Raw genomic sequence first — 24,759 nt, 5'->3', positions numbered from 1 at the left:
GAAGGAATTTGTTGCCAGTAGACCTGTCTTTTAAGAAATGTTAGAAGTTTTTAAGAGAGAAGGAAAATGAAACTTGGACTTAAATAAAAATAGGAGAGCATTGGAGAAGAAAATAAAAGTAAACTACGAAATTTTTATTTTCTTAACTGATCTAACAGGTAAACATTTGTTCAAAATAATAGAAACAGTATATTTCAATTATCTATGCTTGTGAATAGTAACTTATTTATGGTTATGTATATGTCAAATTAATAATGACAGCAGTGATAAAAGAGAATTGTTATAAGTGACATGCCCTACCCATGAAGCAGTATGGTATTATTTGAAAGTGGACTTTAATTAATTGTAAAAACATATTACAAACTCTAGGGCAACTAATAAAACAGGTGAAAAAAAAAGGAAATATATCCAATATGCTAAGCAAGGAAAGAAATGGAATTTTTCCAAATGCTCAGTTAAAACCACAAGAGGCAGAAATATAGCAGAAGACCAAAAAGTAGGAATGAAGAACAAGGGCAACAAATAAAGGTAGTAACAAATATGGTAGGTACTAATCCAACTAGATCAGTCATCACTTTAAATGCCAGTGGCCTAACAATACCAATTAAAATACAGTGGGTATTGGAATAGATCAAAAACAAGACCCCACAATATGTTGTCCATAAGAAAAACAATTTAAATGTAACTGTACATACAAATTAACATTAAAGGAATAGGGAAATATATTCCTTGGTAACACTAGTCACAAGAAAACATAAGTAGCTATGTTCATTTCAGAAAAAGAAGATTCAGAGCAAGGAAAGTTCTCAGAGTACAAGGGAACTTGCCATAATAATAGAAGATTCAGTTCTTGAGGAAGACATAAGTCATTAAGGTGTATGCTTCTAACAACAGAGAATCAAACCTTGTGAGGCAAAAACTGATAGAATTGCAAGGAGAAATTGATTAATTCACTACTACAGTTGAAGATTTTAACACCTCTCTATCAGAAATGGACAAATCCAGCAGACAGAAAATCAGTAAGGACATAGTTGAACTCAGCAGCACCATCAGTCAACTAGATGTAATTGATATGTATTGACTTCTTCATCCAGCAGCAGCAGAATATACATTCTTTTGAAGCTCACATAACACATTCACCAAGATAAATAATATTCTGGATCATAAAACACGCCTTAACAAGTTTAAGAGAATAGAAATTAGACATTGTGTGCTCTCAGAACACATTAGAATTAAATTAGAAAGTAATAACAGAAAGATAGCTAGAAAATATAAAAATATGTGGAGATTAGAAAACATACTTCGCAATAACACATGGATCAAAGAAATCTCAAAAGAAAATTTAAAATATTGAGACTAAAAATAAAAAACAATTTATTAAAATTTGTGAGATGCAGTAAAATTACTGCTTAGAGGCAAATTTATAGCATTGAATACATATATTAGAGAAGAAGAAAAATCTAAAAGCAAGAATCTGAGTTTCCACCTTAGAAAATTAGAAAAAGAATAGCGAATTAAATCCAAAGAAAGCAGAAGAAAAATAATAAAAATTAAAGCAGAAATCAGTGAAGTTGAACACAGGAAATCAACAGAGAAAATCAACAAAACCAAAAGCTAATTCATTGAAAAAATCAACAAATTGAAAAGCCTATAGCCAGGTGAAGGAAAAAGAAAGAAAACACAAATTACTAATGTCAGAAATGAAAGGGGACATGACTACAGATACCATGGAGATTATAAGAATAATAGAATATTATGAACAACTTTATGATCACCAATTTGATAATCTAGATGAACTGGACCAAGTCCCTTAAAAGACACAATCTCTCAAATCTCACACAAAGAGAAATACACAATTTGATGAAACATTTATTAGAAAAACTGAAACAACATTAATAACCTTCCAAAAAGAAAGCACTAGCTCTAAATGGGCTCATTGATAATTTTGCCACACTTTTAAGGAAGAAATAACACCAGGGCTACATACAGAGAGGGCTGAAAGAGACCTTGAACATCGACTAGTCCAACTGTCTATTAACAGGAAAGGAATGAGGATCAGACATCCCTAAATCACCAAATTCTACGTGACTTGCCCATTCACATATGTCCATAGCATTTTGTGTATTTCTTATTGTAACAGTATATTAAAGTTGCTTTTTACTTGTCTGCTGTCCACTAGAATGAAATCTCACTGAGGGTAGTAACTATGGTGTTAGCATTGAATCTTCATAACATACAGGGCATTTTCTTATCTAGAACTAAGATGATAACAACATATCATATGATACAAATGATATATATGACACATTCTGATATATCCTTTTTTTTTTACAAGAAGAAATTAAGACTGAGGAAGGTGAATCAACTTGCCCAAGGTCAGTACGCACTTAGTAAGTGGTGGATTCAGGATCCAAACATAGCATTTTAATTACAGAGCCTCTATTCTTAACCATTACTTAAAACCATCATAGAGTAAACTTTTCATAAACACTGTTGAAAGATTATGTCGAACTGAGGGACTAGACATGTAGAACCCAATTATAATTCAGTGTACTAAGTTGCATAAAACCAGTAGATACAAGTTATGCTGCATATTATATAATACTATTTATATACTATTTACATTTGAAGTTGTCAAAGAAGCTTCACAGAACATTTTGAACTGAAATTTATACTAGTATTTTAAAGGAACAGTTTTAATTCAAATAAAAGAAAAAATTTTATTTTTTCTTTCTCATAGTCATACCCTCATAGGTTCTTTTTCTGCCTTACCAATCAATGTATTTATCTAGGTGTTGGTAAAATATACTGCAGATCTTTCTAAAACCATTTGTCTCTAATTCTGTGTATTTGCATTTCTCTGTATATCTTCAGCTGTACTTTTGTTAAAAAAAAAAGAAGAATGAAAACCGGAATGAAAAATAACCTCCTTTGACTGCTGCAATGAAGTATCTGATCTTTTTTATCACTTGTTAAATTACCTATTCTTGAATTAACATTTGGTTAAACAGACTGGGATTTGGGGAAAGGATATCCTTTTTTTCTGGATGAAACTAAGGAATTTGTTGCCACTGATACGCATTTTATACTTCACAGATTTAAGGTAATATGATGGGATATTGGAATTTTGTATGTTTCTATGAAATAATTTGAACTAAAGCTTTTCAAATGGTTATCTTTTTTGTAAAACTTAGGATCTTTATAATGCAACTAAATTTACTGATTTTAATTTTAAAAGAGCATTATCAAGTTTCTTTAATTCAGTTTTTAATTTCTCTGATAGTCAGTAATGTTCATCCTGCCTTACCCATTTACCCCCTACCTCTTCTGTTAACTTGGAATTAGGGTACAGAGTAACATTTAAAAATTGCATTTAAGAAAACAGTCTAATGCTAAAAATAATACCTCAAAAATACTCTTTCTGGCCAGATATAGTATTCCATTGTTTTAAATGTTGTGTTACAGGGAGAAACATTTATACAGGTTTTGTGGGTTGCCATGTCAATGGAATATAAGATTTAAATTTTCCCTAAGGTTTCACGTTGCTCCCCACTTCCAATTTATTTTAAGATGATATTATTTGAGATATACACAACAACAAATTGTTTTTTGTAATTGAGACTTCGAATGAAACCATAATTTCCAGTAATCCTTGTATCTAGATCTTGGTTTCTAATACCAGTTTCCAAAAATGGTAGTAGGTCTCCTTGGAGAAATGCCTAATTGTAGCAGTGGGGTAGGAAATATGCAAGATAAGTCTAGAGCATCTTGTAGAGATTAGAAAGTAAGAGAGTGTCACCCTCTCCCCCAAAAACCCCGCAAAAATCCACAATGACAGAAAGATATCAAAATGACACAGGAATCAATTGAAAGATCTCCCAATGGTGAAAACTCAAATATGAGCAAAAAAAAATTAAGTATAATTAATTTATAACACAAATTAGAAAATAAATATCCATGAATCTGAATTGACATAAAGAAATGATTGAATGGGTAAATAATGAGGGGAATGGACAAATCTTCAGTGCGTAAAAATTCCAAGTAGTTTATGGAGATACTTAGCCCTCTAGGAAGTGAAGCATAACTCACCATTTACTTAGTGTAGAAAGTGCATCATGAATTTCTTACAAAGAGTACATTGTAAAAAGGAGGGAAAATGGAGTCACTTTATAGTGAAGAAACCTAACAAACATTCTCTCATGTGAAGTGATTAAGGTTAATGTTAAAGAGCAAAAAGTCATTTAGCAGTTCAGGAGGGTAGAGGGAACTTAAGTGGCTCCACCATACTTAGCTCCTGAATGCCATGAAGCACAGCCCATTCTCTGTTCTGTCAGCCATTGCTCTGACTGTACTTAATCTAGAAGAGGAACTGTTTGAATTACGATTTAAAAAAAAAAAAAAAGTCACGGCTCATGTGAGATGGTGGATAATGGTAACGAGCCAAGGCTTGTAGCCTGTCTGTGCCGGCTGCCTGATTTGTCCTGATGGGCTTGATCTTCTATGCCTGGAGGGTTAGCATTAGTATCTGCCAGCATCCCCATTAAACCTCACTTTACAAAGAGCTAGGGCCTGGAAACCAGTCCCATCTCTTGTGTTTATGGAATGTGTTAGGAACTTCTACCATCTTAGGGAATGCCAGGGACCCTGCTTAAAGTTTGTGCTTCTGAAAACAATTAACTGAGAAGGCACAAACCTCTCCACTTGAAAATAAGAATTTTTTTTGGAAAAAAATAGTATCGTTATTAAACTCAGCATGGGAGACAATCTGAACCAGGATCTTCATCAATCAGATTAACTACTTTCCACGATGAAAACAGACGAGGCACAGTGTGAGGCTGAGCAGATATTTATCAAAAGCCATATTAATAACCACTTTCAGCTTTTTCCTGACAGTTTCATCTGAGGTTCCATGTTTAACATTTGAGTATCATATGTTTTTGTCAGGATGAGGCTGCTAAGAGCATCAATTAATTAATTCCTTTGAAGTACAGTTCAGAAAGGTAATAAAGTTAAAGTCCCTAAGGCCACAACCAGTAATGGTAAGCAACATTCTGGAGGTAGACAATTTGTTACTTCTGAGAGAAATTAAAAGAAAAATGTCTTCTTGAGTCTACCCAAGAATAAATTCAGGTATATATTTGCAAAATGGCAACAAAGTATATATGCTTTTATATATATGTGTGTATATATATATATATATATGTATATAGACACAAATACATATTCAATATGAATAATTGCCTCCCTAGCTGAGCTAGTCCTCATTTACATGCTCATGTACAGTCTAGCATACACACACACAAAAAATGGCCTCTTTAATTTGCTTTATCTAAATGGGCTGTAAATAGGCCAAAATTAAACTTGGAAAAATAATGAGGAGAGTTTTATATTATTAAGATTATCAACTACACTTTAGTGTTTGAGAAAATTAATTTGGTTGGTTAAAGAAAAAACTCAGCTCATGAAAATTAACACTTCAAGTGATGCAGCTCAGAATGTAGAAGACATTTGTATCTTGTCACAGCTAGATGTAGGCTACATATATTCAGGGAGATACTCTGCCATCTCCACTTTGTGCAGGGCACATCAAAAGCATGGTTAATGTAGTTCTCATTTCAATGATGTAATATCAGCAACTGGCAATCAACCAAACCACAGTAATCTCAGAGAGACTTTGTGTATGTAAGGTGTCAAGCCAAAGTGGAAAATAAAAATAGGACAAGTGTGTGCTGATGTGGGTTCATTTCATGTGGGATATTTCTTCAGTCTGGAGGCATATTTTCTATGAATTATTTAGAATGAGCTCTCTTTCTGTTATTTGAAGCTTCATATTACCCCTGTCTGCTTACTATGATCCAATCTTATGACAGAAATCTGTTTCATAAATTCCTGGGTGAGATGTTTCACTCTGTAAAACACAGACTAACAAACATAGGGGCTAATGGGAAGTGGCATTTCTTAGGGGAGGAGGAACTAGTCTGGGAGTTAAGAGGCTAGCTTAGGTGATGTAATTAAGGTGCCTTCTTCCTCTGATCTCTTATGAGTGACAACTCTCAATTCCTGCGCTCCTGGATTAGTGGCTTGGATCATAACCTTCTTGCTGTTGTGATGTGGGTTTATATATTTTACTTTTCTTTCCTTTTCTGCCATTCTCTATTCCTACTCTAAGGTAATTTATTTCTTCTGCTAATTGATTGGATAAAAACCATAGGAGACATTGATGCTTAATCAGTTTATACGCCATCTTCCAGTATAGGAGTATTAGCAGTTTTGTGGCCTCATTATCCTTTTTTTGTCAGCTGCTATTTCTGAGGTCCTTGAACTGCTGGTCTCTTTATGGAAGGCTGACATCCTTGTTCTTCAGACAGTTGTAAGTGGAGTGATAATACTGTATTTCTGTGAGACAAATGATGAGGTTAAACATCAGTGAGAGTTACAAAAGTTTGATTAATTAAACAACCCTTTCAAACTTTAATGGTCAGCTGTTTTTTGGGGGGTTTTTTGAAATGCCCCTTTAAAATAGTTATTAATAATGTTAAAATCTATTGTATTGTACTTTAAAGTGCATTCACATGGGTTATGTAATTTCCATCTCACGATAAGCCAAAACAGGATAATTTTTGAGCATATGAAGGAGAAGGTTGTCATAGGGGAAGATGAGCCTGGGGAGAGACTGGGCCATCTGTACCATTTGCAAGTGGCACATTTAACCCTATTTTAATTATAGAGTCACAGCACCTGTGATGACAATATGAGCTGAGAGGAGAATGAGTCAAGGGAAAGGGTGGATGAGGCTGGGGAAAGGAACTGAGGTTGTCCACCTTCCCTAGGAGTGGGACTTTCCAGAACATGGGACTTTAACAAACTCATTCTAGTTATATGGGTGACTGACTCCAACTGGTTCTTCCTTTCCCACCAAACTTCTCCCTCTTCTGTGGAATGTTTTATTACATTACCATTTTGAGCTTCTGTTAAAATATTTAACATATGGTAACTTGGAGTTGTTATAAGTCATTCTACTGTCTTGATTTATGCTCTATTTTTTAGAGTTCCTTTTAAATTCTGTCTAGTCATTTGCTTCATGCATTTGTTTCCTTTAAAATTAGTTCTCTTTTAATGTTGTTTATTTGTATGTTTTATTCTATTTTTCTTAACTTCTTAAACATTAATATGGCTTAAATTTATTACCTAATATTATTAAAGTAAGAACTATTTTTATTTGTTGACTATTTATGCTAGGCATTATCCATTAATAATGTATGAATGTGGTTCAATTTAGAACCATCTCTAAACCACTTGTATTGGCCTGTTTATTATTCTGAGTGTGAGGCTGCATATTGTTTCTGATGGTTTTCACCATTTGCACTACTTCAGTAGATTTTCTGTTAATGTCTGATGCCAATTTTTCCTTGAGGTGTTTGTTTTTTTTCATATTAGCTTTGAAAAAGAATTTTATACAGTTACATGTATATTACATATATAAAATATTTGCCTTTTAAATCAGTGTTTATTGATTCATACTATGTGCTAGTCATTGTGCTAACTTTCTACAAAGATTATTATATATAATTTTATTGATAACTATTAAATTGTATTATAATCCCCATTTTAGACTTGAATAAAGAATGAGAGAATTTCACACAATCTGTAGAAAGTCACATAGCTAGTAACAGATAGGCTTGTATTAAAGGTATACATATAATTTCAAATATGTGTGCTTAACTCCATTTTATGCTACCTCTCTATCTGTGCTGTAACTATTTCCTGCAAGCTTTTACTTTTAACTTTGTTAATAGTTTCTTCCTCCATAAAAACTGTTTGATATTTATGTAGTTAAATCCTTCTATATTTTCCTTTAAGGTGTGTGCTTTTGCTGTTAATCTTAGGGAGTCTTTACCTACTTCAATATTATATAAATATTGCTTATATGTGGGAGAAGACAGCTATCTACCAGCCAAGGAAAGAGGCCTTAGGAGAACCCAACTGGGTCTGATTTTGTACCTCTAGAATTGTGGGAAAATTTATTTCTGTTGTTTAAGCTACCCAAACTGTGATACTTTGCTTTGAAAGCCCTAAAAAACTAATGCAATAAGATAGGAATCTAATTATTTTTGCATGTTTGATTGTTTTCTTTCTTTTATAAGTGATTTTATCTTCTCAGCACCAATTTTTCAGTAACGTATTATGAGCTTATTGAAGAAGTCACTTGAATCATATTCTTGATCTGTACTATGTGTGTGTAATGTATGTATATTGCTCTCTGGAGTGTATATACACACATACATACACACACACATGAACTTCTCATTCCATTTCCATTCATATGCTAAAATCCTATGCCTTAGTTATCCTTGTTTTTAAAAAATGTACTGAAGTATGGTCAGTGTATAAAGTTCTATCAATTTCTGGTGTACAGTATAATGTTTCAGTCATACATAGACATACATGTATTCCTTTTCATATTCTTTTTCATTATAGGTTACTACAAGATATTGAATATAGTTACCTGTGCTATACAGTGGAAACTTGTTTATCGCTTTTGCATATAGTAGTATCTGCAAATCTTGAACTCCCAATTTATCCCTTCCCACCCTCTTTGACCCCTGGTAACCATAAGTTTGTTTTCTACGTCTATATATATATCTTTAGACAGATGACAATGAAAACACAACCACACAAAATCTGTGGGATTCAGCAAAAGCAATCCTAAGAGGGAAGTTCTTACTGATGTTGTGTTAGTTTCTGGTGTATAGCAAAGTGATTCAGATACCTATAACTATATCTATATCTATATGTCTGTATCTTATATATGTGTGCCTTTTCCATTATAGTTTATTGCAGGATATTGAATATAGTCCCCTGTGTTATATAATAAGAACTTCTGTTTATCTATTTTACATATAATAGTTTGTATTTGCTAATTCCAAACTCTTAATTTATCCCTTCCCCACCCCCCTCTCCCTTAGTAACCATATGTTTATTTTCTATATCTGTTAAGTCTGTTTCTGTTTTATAAATAAGTTTATCATATGTTAGATTCCGCATATAAGTGATATCATATTATATTTGACTTTCTCTTTCTGACTTACTTCATGTAGAAGTAGAAAGATACCATATCTTTTTTATCCATTCATCTGTCAGTTGACATTTAGGTTGCTTCCGTGTCTTGGCTGTTGTAAATAGGGCTGCTGTGAACACTGGAATGCATGTATCTTTCTGAATTACAGTTTTTTTCTGGATATATGCCCAGGAGTGGGATTGCTGGATCATAAGCCAACTCTGTTTTAGTTTTTTGAGGAACCTCCTTACAGTCCTCCATAGTGGCTGCACCAATTTACATTTCCACCAACAGTGTAAGAGAGTTCCCTTTTCTCCACACCCTCTCTAGCATTTGGTATTTATAGGCTTCTTAATGATGGCCATTCTGGCTGGTGTGAGGGGATATCTCATCGTAGCTTTGATTAGCATTTCTCTGCTAATTAGCAATGCTGTGCAACTTTTCATGTGCCTATTGGCTATTTTATGTCTTTTTAAATAAGCTAACCATACCATAGTAAAAAGTTGTGGTCACTATGAAACATAGACTTTAAAGAACGTGCACAAAATAAAGTGTAACATAATCAGATAAACTATATCAAAAAAGTCTTTTAACTTTAATAGGATAATTTAATTATTCTCCTCTTTACTAAGTATACAGGGGTTCAACTTGTGACTTAATACTTAAAGCATACTTTGGCTTCTAACTAACCCCAGAGTCAATGAATGTTTTGTTTCCAATATTTAATAAAATGCTTTTTTTCTTTGAAATTTCTACTTGTCAATTTACTTACATAAAAATATGGATACAGAATACATATAAACAATGAAATATTGGACGAAGTTATGTTGCCCAGTTCTCATGCTGGCATAGTTTTTATTGGGAGCAATAAAGGTCAGTATCCAATTTCCTGTTCATGGGTGATCATTTGGGCATTTAAAAAAGACATCTCTCTTCTTTTTTTCAAGAAACTACAATAATACGCTATGACAAGGGGTAATAAAAAGAAACAGTATTTAATGAAAGACTTATTATAGTGAAAGAATTATAAAAAAAGGAGACAAATACAGACAGTCCCCATCAACATGTGTAGTATTTCTGACTTTGGGTTTTATCACATGCTAAGAGAGCTTCAGTAAGTTTCTTCATCTTTTTATGTATCAGTTTGTCATCCATAAAATGGACTTAACAATAGCAAAAGCACATAAAACTGTTAGAGAAAGTGAGATAATGCATGTAAAATTTTTAACTCATGGTATTTTAAAAAGTTAGTTCTTTTGCAATTTTGTTCATAATGGGAATTTCAGTGTTATGTACCTTCCCAAATGAAGGTTTAGATCCATCATCTTCATTACAACACCACCATTTGAGTTGGCTAGTGAGAAAAAGTATAGCCCAGTGTGAGACAGGGAGGTCTAGGTGTGGAAGAAGCAGTGTGATAAAAGCATCTTTTATGAGCAGGAAGAAGTCTTTTTAGATAATCAGTTTGAATCTGGGCTCTCCCAAATGAAAAACACACAACCTTGGGCATATTGCTTAACTTTTTAAGTGTAAAATTTTCAAGAGTAGAAGGGGGACAAAAATAATTACTTTTCAGACTTTGAGAAATTACAAATTAAAATGCTCAGCACAATGAGAAACATATAATAAATCTCAAAAATCAGTGCTTCATTTTCCTTCAAATCATACAGTTCATTTATGTCAATCACCTAGACTTGATTCTTTGTCCATACTGATGTGAATTTATTGAACTGCTACTGTTCAGTGTAGATGGCTTGAGACCATTTATGAAACAATTGGTTGAAGAACTGCTCAGCTATTGCAGAGCACTTAGAAAGGCCATGGTCACCAGTTAATCACCCATATGGTGACCTGACCAGCCAGAAATACCATTAGGATAATGTTTTGGTCTTTATATAATAGATACGTTACAATGGGGCGTCTCATGTGAACCTTGCTAAATTTCTGCGGAGGCTAGTAGAGCCAACAAATGAGGAAAAAATACTTAAGTGCGCGAATGAACTACTTACACTCCTGCCTTAGAATATATAAAATTCCATAGCATTGGCTTAGAGAATTCATTCTTGAAGTGTTACATGTAGTTCCATCAAGGAAAAAGGGGAAATTTTTAGAAAGTCACATTTAAGGGAATACGTGATATTTTGCTTTAGTGTTTGGCATTTATTCTTGCTAGCCTTAATATTTGGCATTATACTCAATGTCCCCATCTCCTTTTTACCACTCTCCACACCCACTCCATAAACACTTTATATTGATTTTACTCACCAGTGTCTTTCAGATCTGCCCACTTCTCTCCTTGCCCATAACACTGTGTCCAAGTCAGATCCACCAGTGTTTCTCTACTTAACCTTTGCAAAAGCGTAATTGACTCCATTCTCTGCATAGCAGTTAAAGTGATCCTTCAAAGCACTCTTAGTGCAATATTCTTTAATGTCATTCTGTCTTTCTTAAGGTAGAGACCAAACTCGTCGGTATTGCTCGCTTAGCTATGAATGATTGCCTGGGAATGTGATCTCTCTGTCCAGCCTCATTTAGCATTACTCTCCTCCAAATATTACAGTCCAGTTAAACTGGTTTCCGTTGAGTTTTCTGAATATAGTAGTCACCATTATCTACTGGATTGAAATATCTGTTGGGCAGAAAGATTTATCAGTTTCACTAGTATTTCCTTTTTTGCCACCATCAGCACATGGAGCAAAGTAAGGTGGTAGGTTTTCAATAAATACTTCTGGAGAAGATATACATGACATGGTGTGTCACCTCTTAGTGATGGTGATAGTGCCCAGTGTCACAGAGTAGTTTAGGAAGACATTCAAGGTCAGTGAGACCTACTTTCAAAGCATCTTTTATGAGCAGGAAGAAGTCTTTTTAGATAATGCAAATAAGTAGGAAAACTGCTGATTTTAGTTATTTAAATCATAGAGCAGGCTGTTGAGGAGTATGATTTAAATCATTATCTGAAGATATTTACTCTTATGGAGTTTAACTAGTGAAACCACTTAGTATCTTATATTACCTCTTGATCTGCAGTGTTTGTATTTAAATTTCCACGTTAGTTCTGTTTATAATTTCTACAGCAAACATTGATTTCGTCAGCCTACAAGGAATTTGGTATCATTGTGTACATAAATGTACATTGTCATTGGAGTATTTTTAAATGCTTGTTAATATTTGTATTTCTGGAAACTTTAATAGCTATAGATTTCAAATTAACACAAAAAATATTGATTTGCTGGTAATCTAATCTATGTTAACTGCTTAGTTATTTTATGTATTTCTTTATAACAAAGCATTTTCCTTGTGCAGGTTAATTGTTGATTGGCCTTCTTCACCTTTCCTTTCTGTCCATACGTGTCTCTTCTATGATTGTGGGTTCTTGATCCACTGTGGCACCAAGTGGGAGTGTAGATTTTTACATTTCTGCAAAGCAGGGTTGAGTTCATTTCTCTAATTTTACATATCTCGGTGAATAGCACCTCCATCCTGTTGGTTGGATGAGCCAGAATCCTCCCTTTCCTTAATCACCACATGCAGTTAATCAGCTCCTCCAGTCTTCAGAGCCTGGTGATAGTGGGCACTGGCTAACATGATACTGTTGCTTCTGCTGACCTGGGGGTAGTAAGTAGTGTCCTGAGTTATTAATAGTAATGTGTGAATAATCTCATTTTATGCATTTTATTTGTTTTCTAGCCTCTCCGATGCTTTAATACTGTATTAAATCTCCTGGTTGAATGGGTGTCGTAGGATGGACTGTGCTGGTTATTGTGCACTGTAGCCTCTCTGCTATATTGCAGGGAACTAGAAGTAAGATTAAACAGACCTTGCTGACAGTACGTCTCTAGTTAAATTCTCCAAATGGAAAGACCAGGCATGTTACTGAAAACTGGAAAAAAGGGAGAGGCTCTTTTTATTTGCTTCTGGTAGAGTCTCAGGAAGCAATAACTGAGATAGTCAAGTGCAGGCACCTGGCTATCTGCTTGGGCAGCAATAGTATGAGAAATGGTGACATCAGTCACTCCAGTGCCCTCAGTAGATCAACAGAGATTGTCACTGAATACAGAGCAGCAGTGAGAGCTCTCTTAGTCTCAGTGGCAGAGTGTTCAAGGCTCTGGTTCTGGCCAAAAATGGCAACATGGGTGGGCTTCTGCAGGCTTCTCTGCTGTCAGTCGTTGTTCAGTATTTTGGCTTCTCCTGTAGCATCCACGGTGGTGGTTCTTTAAGCAGGCTCAGCAGCACAGACTGCTGGACTCTTAGTTGCATTATTTTTATTTTTCTGGTCCAAGTAATCGTGTCACCTTCATACGTTTGCTGTTCTCAAGTATCCTAGTTTTTCTTTTATTTGTTTCTAAGCCTTTTTGTTACTTTAGTATCTAATTCTCTCTATTAACTGCACTTTGTATGAAATAACTAGGATGGTTTCTGTTTTCTTTTTTTAACTAAATGCTAACTGGACACTTTTTTCCCCACATTTAAAATCAAACTGTATATACTGTATGTCAGGCTTCCATTTTTATGATTGTAAAATTAATCATCTTACTATGTGTTTATATTTTATTTTTTGAATTTTAATTTCTTGGTCCTTTTCTTGCCTAATTTATATTTTTGAATAAGTGTTTAATATTTTATATAAAATAATTTTAGGGCTTCTGAATCACGGTACTGTCAATTCTGACCATTTTTGGTGGGTACATTCTATAAAGCCACTGAATTAGTGAATATTGAACCAGTGCTCTTAGGGGAAATACAAGGTTAGGTTCCTGGGGGCCTCTGGTCATGTTATCCTCAGACTCAATCAATATATAACCTTGTTTTAGGTACATTTCTGTTTAAGGAGACCTTATTTTGTATACATTGTTGATTCATTAACATTGACTTCACTGCCAACAGCACTGTAACTCATGCCTAAATGTAACTTATCTAGCATGTGTATATTCTTCCTAAGGCAAATCTACCTAGCTTTTTTACACTTAGGAACACTAGACAGCACTTCACTATGCTTTGGAGATTATTTTAAACCAGAAGTCATAAAAGAGCAAAAAATGGCAAAAAAAAAAATTGGCACTACATATGCCACAAAAGTCATATTTGTTTATAGTATGGAAGCTGAAACAGGAAGGCAGAGTGTCACTTTGACCTCAGCTGAGAATGTAAGGTTGGCAACTCAAACTTTCACTACTCTATGCATGTCCACAAATGACAGTGAAAACATTGTAAGTATTGATTTTGGGGGGGCTACAAATAAACTTTAGTGAGTAAGCAAATTTGCAAATATGGAATTATTGAATAATGAGAATTAACTATATCTGGCTAGGATAGAATTTAATTTCCCTTGTAGGAAAATTCTTTGTTCAACCAGTTATTGAGATGATTCCAGGATCTGAGTTAAAAGCATTTAGAAATGCTTGTCTTTTTTGGTGGGCTTTAAACTTCAGATTGTCTCATTGACACTATAATATTTTCAAGATCTCATTTTAGCTGCGTAACAGCTGTCTTAAACACTTACTCAGTGCGTAAGCAGCTTAGGAATCCCCAGATACCTTGAGAAGAGATTGGGTGAAATAATGGACCTTCATCTTATTGTCTCCTTATCTCCAAGATGATCTTAGCTTCTACCTTCTTTCCTGCTTCACTGGAGCCTCAAACTCCAATTTTTGACTTCCTTACTCAGTGAGGGTTCTGTGTCCTTTAGGCAACAACTTTCTGTTTGAACTCTCTGCCCTGCTATGCAAATTAGAAAAGAATTCCCCGAGGGAAAAAAGCAGTGGAGAATATAGAGCTCTCTTCAATGCATTTTTTTTCTCTAGGACCTTTATCTCTGAAATCCTGAGCGTTTTAGTTGCTCTTCTGTGCTTTGAAAGGAATTTTTCTGGATTTTTTTAAGTTTACCTTAGCTCTTGGTGGGAAGATTAGTATGATACAAGCTATCCCTTTTTTGGCTGATAGAGCAAGTCTGATATATTATTTATTACATGAATAATGATTAGCCATTCAGTTCACTTACCAGATGTTTTAAGGATCATTATTGAAACATATATTTTAACACCTACTGTGTGCCAAGCATTTGAGATGTAACATTGAATAAAATGCATATAATGGCTTTTCTCAGGGAGCTTAGCATCCAATGAATAGTACAGAAAAGTTTTTAAAAGTAACATTGTGTTACAAGGGTGATAAGAATAGAGATCCATTGTACTGTAGGAATACATACAAGGAGCACTTACTGGGACTTGTGAATTCAGGAAAGAATTAATAGAATAAAGGGCGTGTAAGTGTAATCCTGAAGACTGAATAAAAGGTAGGAAGTAGGAGGATTGGGAAGAAAAGGGAAAGAGAAATTTTAGGAATGAAAAAATTATTAAATATCATAGAAGAAAGATTTAGCCTTTAAAAGAAGTTAGAGAAAAATATGACAAAAGAATGACAACAGATGAAGTTTCAGAGGAAAAGAGTAATTAACAACAATTCATAAGAAACCTGTAAGTTCTGTTACGAAAGCTGAACTCTATCCTAAGATCAAACCAGGTTCACTCAGGAGTGTAATGTGAGCAATAGTTTAAGTTTTGCACTAAAAATAATCATGCTGGTTGCTTTCTTAGGTAAGATTAGAGGTAGAAGATCAGATAGAAGCTTATAAGAATAACACAGATATGTGAAAACGTTAAATTGAAATATTTTATACAACAAATATAAAAATCATTTATTTTTTATTGCATAGTATTTGAACAAACTATGCATGTATGAATATATAGATGATGAGTCTTCCTGCTTGTTCCCCAGAGTTTACTGTAACTGCTGTCAACAACTTAGTGAATACCATACAATAATTTTTTTTTAAAACAGAAGCATATTCATACACAAAAGACTATATTGCAATTTAATTTTTTTCCAAGGAGATAACCATTTATGAAATATGAACTCTTGATATGAGGGAAAGAATAAGGAGCCTTGGGAGGAAAGTAAGTGTGTTTGTGTGTGTATGTGCACACCTGTGTGTGTGAGTGAGCAAGAGAGAGAGAGATTGTCTTCTCTCTGTCATCCTCATCTTCAGTGAAACAAATGATAGGGAAGAGAATTTAGCAAGAGAGCAGAAATATACTATACCATGAGGGTTATTAAATTATTTGTCTATGCTGTATTTAATGTTTTCCCTTTTTCTATTTGTCTACAGTATGTTGAGTAAAAAGTTATCTGAAGCTTTAATTTGATATCTAGGGGAAGGTTAAAAGTTTTGGATCTTGCCTTGACCTTAGACTGAAACTGAGTATGCAAAAAACAATCCCTCATGTGAATAATATCTACCTATTTATTCTATTCTAAACATATATATTTATATCTATACACAAAATCTATGTATAATCTATGCATACAAATATATATATAAGCATATATATAAAATAAGCATATATGTGTAATTATATGAATGTAAAATTCATATACTCATGTTATATATACATTTGTGCAACTTGCTTTTTTCACCATGTGTAACAGCTATCTGCGTCCCTATATATATCCGTTTACTTGAGTTTGTCAAAGGAGTTCTTCTGATTACATAGCTTTACAATAATTAATTTAGCCAACTGCCTTTTGTTAACTATTTAGGTTTTTCTATTAAAAGAGTTTCTGATCAATGCTCTCAAAAATGTTGCAGGAAAATATTTTTGCATATTCAGGTTAAATTGTAAAGATTACATGTGTGGTAATCATACGATCTTTGAATGTCTATTTGAAGATTTTGTTATGTGCTGTGAATTTGACGTTTAGAAAACCTTTACCTAATCATGTTCCCAGCAGAGGCATTTGAGTGTGCCATGCCCCTGTTAAGATGAACATTATGCCTCTGGTAAAAATGACACAGCAGTGAAAACATTTCCTTCTGCAGGTAGTAAAGTTGCTTCAGAGGCAATTTGTATTGCCTGCTTTCCTTTCTAGTTGCTACATCTTTTTCTCAGCTGGAACATTTTGTCAAGATTTCTCTTTAGCAATCTTATTGCTGGTTTAGTCTTTACAATACTTACCTAGCTGGTGTGACAAGACACTCTACTGTTGGCTTTGCATGTTCCCAATTCTCTATTTATCTAACAACATTTGAATTTTTATTGGCTTATCCAATTCTAACACCTTCTTGGCTAACCAAGGAGAATGTTACTTTCTCGTAATGACTTGGATTCACATCTTGACTAAAACCAGTTTATTATCCTGACAGAGTTTCTCTCAAGAGTGAACTTACTTTGTTGGGATAACATTTCAGAATTAGTCTGTGAATTTTATATTTACAAGCATACTCAATAAAACTCACTCAGTATGAAAAGAAAGAGAAGATAATTGTAATTGCAGAAAATAACATTATTTCCCTAAATTTCTAATAATAGAGTAAAGCATTTATATGAATGATATATCATATCAAATTGACAAATTATTATTATTAAATATTTAGGACAAACTTTTAAAACATAATTTTCTTACTATATGCATGAGGATTTACAAATATTTAGCTCAAGTTTTCACATTTTTATTTAAAGAATTACCTAGTTTTAAGATAATATAAAATCTAGCCCTTAAAGACTATATTAGATAATGGTTTATACTCATTATTAAGCAAAGATAATTTCTAGGGAATGTGTTTTTTTGTGTTTGACATTATGTATTTGGTAATTAATTATTTTCAGAGCAAGTATATAGTATGCTGTTTTTCTAAAAAAAAAATGTGTTGCCTTAACTAAAATAATGTATTATTTTATGAAACACAAGGAGAATTTGTCAAAAAGTAATTAAGTTGTAGTAAGAACATGTGGTGGTTTCTATTGGGAAGTCATTGGTTGTTGGGCAATGAGGATCTCTTGACCTTACAACTCATTTTTCTTTAGCATGGATGAACTCATAGTCTTCTGAAAGAAATGAAATGGAACACCTGAGGATGTAGGTCAAAACCTCATTTGAATTAGAATTAAACATTAAAAACTTATTGGTGCTTTCAATAAATTATGACTGAAAATTGTCAGAATTAATTATACAAGGATGCAAATGAGTTTACTAACAATGTGGTTAAACATTTGAATTCTTTCACAATCAACTTTGAAATATACTGAATATGGTAATTAGGACATTAGAAATTTTATATTACACGATTTATTATTCAGAATTTTAACTGTTCATGAGAAACCTTGAATGTCTCTGTGCAGTCTATCTTGTTCACCACTGTGTCTAGATTGCCTCACATAGTACTTTAATCATGGCAGGTATTGGATTATAGATGGGTACAATGAGGTGGTGCAAAAGAGTGAATCGCTTAGAAAGTTAGCCTGGACAGCTACCCGGAATCTCCTTTAAGTAATGATTTTTAACCCCTATAGTAACACTTAGTAGTTACTCTTAGTTCCATTTTCCAAGGGAAAAAAATAGAAGAGTAGTATTTGCAAATTACATATCAAAATCTGACTTTTTTCTTTCCCCTCCATTTCTGTTACACTGTTCAATTATACTTTTATTTTTATATTGTCAAGGTATGTACTGCTTATTTGTTATTTACATTTATGCAATCTTAATTCTCTCCTTTTTTGAGTATTAGTTTTGTAGTTATATGTGTATAAAATCTTTTTACCACATCTCCATTCTAGAATCTTTCAGTTTAATTAATAGTTTCTCATCAAATATAATTTCCAATATGTTGTTTCTCATGTCAAAGCTTGCTAAAGACTGTCTTTTTGCTACAATATTTTTGAAAGACAAGTTACCTATATATAAATCTTCTTGTGCTATTGTCATTTCTCTCAGAAACTTTTAAAATATTACTCTACTATATTGTGAAGTTGAGTATTACTATGGAAAAGGCTAAAGAAAACATTTAAAAAACATATTTGTATGATTTGCTTTATAAGTCCTTAATTCCAACTCTGCAGTTTCAAAAATGTTTTTCAGTTATATTTTTAAATTATTTTGGCCCACTTATTCCATTTTCCTGTATTTCTTCCCAGAGTCACCCATTATGTACTTTTTCTTCCAAATAAAATATATTTTCTGTAGTATTTTTCATAAATATATACTTTTATATGCATTGAGTTAGATAACATTGTATAAATATTAAGTATAATAAAATAGTTGAAAGTTTGTAGATGAATAATTGGCTAACTTCAGTGTTCTACATGAATAGATAAGTGTTGGTTGGATCAACATCTTTTGCTTTATAAAGAATGAAGTATGGGACTTAATGGCATAGACGAAGCTGAGAACAATGTTGCATCTTGTGTTTTGTCTTGTATGGTTTCGTTAAAAAAAAAACAAAACTCTTTAAAATGCTGATAAAAGTCTGGGTTAGTCCATTTTAGCCACTAGCTTTTTCAAAACTTTATTTCCACTTAGTACGATTTGAAAGTTAGAAGAAAATTATGGAAAATTGAGTCATCTTGGTGATTCATGCTAGTTTTAGAACTCTTTGTATGGAGTAAATCTTTACTCTTTATCTTCCATCGTTTGCTTCCAGTGATCTAAACAGTGGACTATTTTATAGCATTTTAGTTAAGGGATGTTTGTTTTCTTAGTTTTTTGCCATAAATCTTAGTATTATCTGGTAATCTCTAGCAAATTCCAATTTTAGTAGCATTTCCATTCTCTGTACTTCTCAATTTACAAGAGATTAAACTCTCTACAGCTGCCCTGATTTTTGTCGTTTTCTTAGAACTGAATACTAAACTCTTCAATTGTGTGAACTGATTAGCATCCTTAAAATTCTCTCCTCTCCTCTCTTTGGTTGGTTTCTATTGCTTGCAACTAAATAACCACTTACAAATAAGAGAATGAAATAATTCTCCCTGTCCTGATCCTTGGCAAAAATAAAAAAAACAAACAAACAGAAAACTGGATGTTTACTGAGTCATACTCATCATGAATTATTTGTCTTGCAATATTTGTGATCATTTTATAAATCCTTCTAACCTTAATCTCTACTGTTAATCACCGTGTTCTTAGAATGAGATTTTCCTGTATTAAATTTTTTAATAAATATTATTAATAGTTAGGAAAAGAGTGAAATAGAGATTTAAAAGTGAAATATGTGGTAAAACATAACAGTATTGAAGGAAAAATTTTTCAGTGTGGCTTGGGCCGAAAGGCAAAAGAACTCCCTTCTTGTCTTTAAAAGAATAGGACCCAGATTTGCATGAGGGGGAACTCTGAAGTACACATGGTATCTTGTACCATCCTAATGTGCATATAGGAGGAGGTTATAGACATAGTATCAGGCTGAAACTAGTGCATCAGACAGAAGATCAGAAAAATACCATGAGTTTCTATGAAACTACCCTTATGGCTTTGCTCAGCTAAGGTAATGCAAATATTTAAAATAGCTTGGGCTATATCTAACATCCAAATTACTTTTTCTTCAAAGGCAGCAAATATTGGAAAAGTTTGTTAAAGCCTATTCTTCACTTAGTAGCAAAACAGAAATTCACCTTTTAGGGTTAAAAATTATGGAGAATTGAATAAATTTACTATTCTGTATATTAGATTCACATTTCAAAATATGACTTACAGGTTATTTGAAGTTAAATCTGTACTGAAATACCAACTAAAGATTCTTTTTGAAAATCTTTCAAAGTCTATATTTATATAACACTTAACAATTACATTTCTCTAGTAGCAACACTTCTAATTCTATCATTTGATTTGGGGGGAAAAAAGAGTTACTATATTGTTTGAACCTGACAGTTTGTTCCAATGAAAATTTTAAAGGAGGCTTGGATGACAAATGTGTTGTTCAGTTTTATGCTCAGCTATTAACTTTGTTCTAAGTAAAAGATTTTTACAAAATTCTTAGTCACAATAAAAAGATCCAACAAAATATAACATCTATGTCCTAACCTAAAGACCTAAAAGAGTAATAACAAAATAGTAGATAGGTAACAGAACATGCAAGAATTCCCTAATTGACTGCTTCATAAAAATAATCAGGTTAGTAACAGTAAGTTCACAGCAGGACCAGAACCTGGCCACAAGGAGATAGATTCCTGTTAGAAACTGAATTGTGTATCTGTATTTGTCCCTAGCCTGCTGACCAAATTCGCATATTGAAATTCTAACCTTCAGTACCAAAGATGTTAGCTATATTTAGAGATAAGCCCTTTTAAGAGGTAATTAAATTTAAATGAGGTTATTTGGGTGGTCCTAATTCATGTAGCTGTATTTGCATATAGGACCTTCAAAGGTGATTAAGTTAAAATGAGACCAGTAGGGACCTAATACAATATGACTGATGTCCTTGTAAGAAAAGAGAACGAGAACCAGGGATGCATACACATAGAGAAAGGCCATGTGAGGACACACCAAGAGGCCTGCCATCAGCAAGCCAGGAAAAGAGGCCTCAGGAGAAACCAAATATGCTGACACCTTGATATTGGACTAAAGTCTCCAAAACTCTGAGACATAAATTTCTGTTGTTTAAGCCACCCAGTCTGTAGTGTTTTGTATTGACAGCCCTAGCAAACTCATCCAATTCCCACCTTCCCAACATTTTCTCTTTCATGATAATGTTATTTTTTTTATCCTTTTAGTATGAATTAGATCACTTTCATAGTACAATCAAACCATTATTTATGATGTAGCTAATTTTTCAAGCTTCTGAGTATTTGATGCAGCAGAGGTATCATGCATGCTGCATTCATGCAGTGGCTTAACTATTGCTATGTTCCTTAAGAACCCAGTCTTTAATTCTACAGCAAATGTTTGATTTTTGTGGTATACTAAAAATTCAACTGTCTCCTGTTGAAGCTCTCTTATTAGCAGAGAAAAATCTAACAAAAAAATGTTCTATTTAATTGAATTCATGGTATTTACACAAGCCAGAAGACATACAACCAAGATTTTAATCATATATTTTCACTGTTTTAGTAGGCTGCAAAGTTTTCTAGTATGAACCTCTGACTGAATCATTGTTCTAACGCCTATATTGACTAAAATTATCAGTTGAATACTGTATCCTCTTAGCTAAATTAAGTGGAATACAGGTGTATAAATAGAAAGATGGCTGAATTCAAACTTGTACAGTTTCCTTTTATTTATCTACTTTTACTAGGTTTTGATTTGAGACTTTTGGTGACCACTGAAAAGTTACAAATAGTTTGCACTTCCAAAGTCTGGTATTTTCTACTGAGAAAGTAATAAGCCATTGCTTTCGTATGAAAAATCTGTAGCCAAGATAGAAGTGTGGGTAATCATTTACTCTTTGCAATTAAGACTCCTAAATTCAAATTTCTGACAGCATGTTTTTCACTGAATTCCAAATATATTTGCATGCATAGAGCTAGACATAAGGGATACTCTCTTCCTGATTGCTAACTGCCCTTTGTGGCAGCTCTGCTCTTCATAGGGCTGGTTTAGTCTTCGGTTTGTAAGTTGACTTGGATTGAATAGAGGTTGCCAAATTCTATACATATATATTTTTTTTAACTGTTTTTAAGATCATACACAAGAAGTCACCAGACTGGCATGTGAAAAGGAAGAAGGAAATCAGTAACGTTGAGTATCTTAGATCATGCAGTTGATATAAACCTTTCCTACAGCATTATATTCATCCCTTCTGGAAACCTTCTAAAGCAGGTATTTGTATCCCCAATTTAGAGATGAAACTGAGGCTTAGATTAGGCTGAAAAAAATTATCAAATGCCTCTCTAATCTTGTCTCAAGATCAATTCCTCTAAAATCATTTTAGACCACCTGAGTCATCTGTCTGTCTCACAAATACTTGATAACCCTGTGCGCTTGCATAGCTCCTTGTGACATTTGAGGTCACTGTTAGCCCTTAGATACAGCAGTTTCAACAGCAAGCGGCCGTATCAAAGAAGAAATTCTTATATAATAGCATTTGGCCAGAAAAATAATATCAGATGTACCATGAATCAGCACAGTTTTTCCCCCAGTATATAATACGAATCCACTCAATTGGGTTCCTCTGTTAAAAACTGTTTGTATCGTGATTTATTTCACAGTTTCGAAGTAAAAAGTTACATTTTGAGTTATGTAATATTCTCTCCTCTGAAAGAATTAACTGGACTTTAAAAATCTACTTTAATACATGGGGGAAATGTTACATTTTGGGGTTTATGAAAAACAACAATATTTAGAACCACGGTGTTAGGCACTATGCTAAATGATTTCACTCATGTTAGGGTGGAGAGGCAGAATCGTTTAAGTTGTTTATTTGAGAAACAAATCCTGTATGAGTGGATCATCATTAATATGTAAATTTACTGTATTTATTGCTTGATGGGCACATTCCTTTCTTACTTGTCCCTTTCACCACTCAAAAGAGAATCATTCAAGACTGAGTTACTTGTCATTCCTTTTGACTAGACAAAAAGCAAAGAAAGAAATGAAGGAAGGCATTCGCTTGTGCTAAGAAAGCCTCCTTTAGGAAACTGAAAGGAGCAGTAATTAGTTCTAAAATACCATCTTATATCCACTGTGCATATATTTTTCACACAAGAAAATTGAACGTTGGAGACCAAAGGGCCTGGAATGTAAAATGATGCAGCTAAACTCCATTTAGAAATAGTTGTAATGCAATTCCCAGTTGCTGGGTTGATTTGATCTTCTTATCTTGGGAAGAAATTGAACCCTGCAATATCACCAATATTTTCTAACTCCTCTCTGATTATTGTTATAAACCGACAGTGATTGATTTTGAGTAATTACCCTGAAAAATGAATTAGATTAAAAAATAATCTTCCTGATTATAGAGGAGCCTAGTCCATTTTTGTAATTAGTTTCTTTTTAGAATGACGGATGATGTCACGTTTGACTCACACAATGGATTTCTTAAATGCTAACTATTTGACTTTGCTTTGAAAAAATTATATAAGTTAAAGGCCAAATTTTTAGTAAAGTCCCAATTGTGAGTAAAATTCTTCTGGAAAGAAGCAGCATATAATAAAAATAGCCAGGAAATCAGAATCAGTATTTTCTTGACTTCACCATTAGTTATCTTTGTGAGCCCAGATGACCTCTCTGGGTCTGATTTTTCTGCATCTGTAAAATGAAGGAGTTCAAGGAGATGCTCTCTAAGGTCCTCTCCTCTTCGAACATTCTGTTTTTATGTGTTACATAATTCCATCTTACAAAAATTAATGGTCTAGTTCCCATGTAGGACTCTAAAGTAACATTGGAGAATGATTAAGTGAAAGTATAAAGAAGGACTAGCTAATAGGGGAAATAATAGTTCCTTTATGTTTCATTGCTTAGAGGAAGATCCTCTCAAGAATAGTGCTTCTTAAATTTTAATTTGTATTCAGATCACCCAGGGATCTTGTTAAAATGTGGACTCTGATTCCGTAGGTTTGAGGAGAGGCCTGAGAATATGCATCATCACAAGCACATTCCAGGCTGGTGTCCTTGCTGCTGGTTCCAGAACACATTTTGAGTAGCACGGCTCTGATTATAAAGCTAAAGTGGATATAAAAATCTGAGGAGTATTTGAAAATTCAGATTCCAGGGTTAGATTTCCCAGATTGGAGATTTGGTTGGGGATCACAAACTCTGAATGCTTGACAAACATCCTGTCTAGCACTGATGCCAAGGGTTCAAGAACCAAAACTAACCACATTTAAGAATTACTATCACAGAGTCATGGAAGGGATTTATCTACCAATCCTTCTTTATTCTGTCCAGGTTATCTTTCCAAACCCAGCTCCTGACTAATTTATTGCTGTGTTTGT

The 24,759-nt window shown here is 33.5% G+C and overlaps 1 protein-coding gene and 1 pseudogene across 7 annotated transcripts in view; both read left to right on the top strand.

Moving 5' to 3' along the window:
• Positions 1-24,759, top strand: part of NXPH1 (neurexophilin 1) — a 908,922-nt gene that overhangs the window by 491,966 nt on the left and 392,197 nt on the right. For all 7 annotated transcript variants that reach the window (XR_012074464.1, XR_012074465.1, XR_012074467.1 and 4 more), the window contains exon 4: positions 22,507-22,645. The gene's annotated coding sequence lies outside the window, so the exon portion shown is untranslated. The remainder of the gene's footprint in view (positions 1-22,506; positions 22,646-24,759) is intronic.
• LOC116281265 (large ribosomal subunit protein uL6-like) overlaps positions 1-24,759 on the top strand; it is a 67,103-nt pseudogene that overhangs the window by 36,602 nt on the left and 5,742 nt on the right.

This window comes from Vicugna pacos, chromosome 7 (assembly GCF_048564905.1).
Source record: "Vicugna pacos chromosome 7, VicPac4, whole genome shotgun sequence".
NCBI classification, from domain to species: Eukaryota; Metazoa; Chordata; class Mammalia; order Artiodactyla; family Camelidae; genus Vicugna; species Vicugna pacos.
The sequence above is the reverse complement of the archived record's forward strand: the minus strand, read 5'-3'. Positions and strand labels throughout refer to the sequence as shown.